Here is a 1,401-nt window from a genome sequence, read left to right as displayed (position 1 = left end):
CACTATTTATAGTAGCCGAGATATGGAAGTAACCCAAGTGTCTATCCATAGATGAATGGATAGAGAAGAGATGGTATAAATATACAATGACTTCCATATTCTTGAATTCCTATTATAGTAGATGTGAATTTAGGTCTTTGGCAGTGCTATTCTTTTTGCTTTTTTCCCCCATCATCCTACTGTGATTATATTGTTTTTGTTAAATCAATATTGAACGCTTATGTTATTATGCCTATTCAAATATTATTCATAGCTAAACATTTTAGCTGTGATATAATTCTTGATTGCTTTCTTGTTGGTTTAGCTAGTAATTGCCTTATTTCATAATTTATTCAATTTTCTTTGTATTCATTGCTAACTTCTTTATAACTTTCAATATCTTCTTAAAATATTTTTTCTACATAGTCTATTCCAATTATGTAATTGATAGATGTATTAGTTTCCCGAAGCTGCCATACCAACTTATCACAAACTAAGTGGCTTAAAACATAAATTTCTTGTCTTATAGTTCTGGTGTCTAGAAGTCCAAAATCAAGGTGTCAGCAGGGCCAATGCCCCCTCTGAAACCTGTAGGGGAGAATCTTCCTTTCTTCTTCCTAGCTTTGGGTAGTTTGCTGGAAATCTTTGGCTTCTTGCTTTGCCTCTGTAGCACTTCAGTCTCTACCTCCTTCCTCACATGACTTTCTCTTCCCACCCTCTCCTGCCCTTCTTCCCCCACCTCCTCTGGTGTGTCTATGTCCTTGTGTTTCTCCTCCTCTTATAATCCAACATCTTCCATGTTGGATTAAGAGCCCATTATACTTCTTTGTGACCTCATCTTAACTAAGTACAACTGCAACAACTCTCTTTCCAAATAAGGTCGTATTCTGAGTTATGGGAGTTAGGATTTTAACATTACTTTTTGGAGAGGGAGGTTTCACAATTCAACCCCTATAACAATAGATCTTCTTCTTCTTCTTCTTTTTTTACCCCTTGGAAACATTCCCTCTTGAAATCTTGATTTTTTTCTGTCTGAATTACTTTCTTTCAGCTTTATTGCACATTTATCATCCTGGGAATTTTTTCTGCTGTTATCCTGGGGAATTCTCTTTCTCCTGAATTAGATTATAGGGATCTCATGACTTCTTCCAGTGACTTCATCAGGTCTGCCTCATAATTCTCATTTACTCTAATTAAATAGCAACAACAACAGTAACATAGCTCAGTAACACAACTGGCATAGATGAAGAGAAAATTAATCAACAATAATGTCAATACGAAAAACCCTTCCTGAGTCAACAATGGGAGAGTAAAACAGAAAGCTTGGAAGAAAGGTTAGGATGGGGGAGATGGTTTCTGACATGACAGACTAGGAAATGAAGACAAGGTTAAAACTCAAGAACACATGGAGGGAAAGTGCCT

Source organism: Eumetopias jubatus, unplaced genomic scaffold, assembly GCF_037043125.1.
Source record: "Eumetopias jubatus isolate StellerSeaLion01/CBP00866 unplaced genomic scaffold, mEumJub1_p1.0 scaffold_7, whole genome shotgun sequence".
NCBI classification, from domain to species: Eukaryota; Metazoa; Chordata; class Mammalia; order Carnivora; family Otariidae; genus Eumetopias; species Eumetopias jubatus.
Note: the sequence above shows the minus strand (reverse complement) of the source record.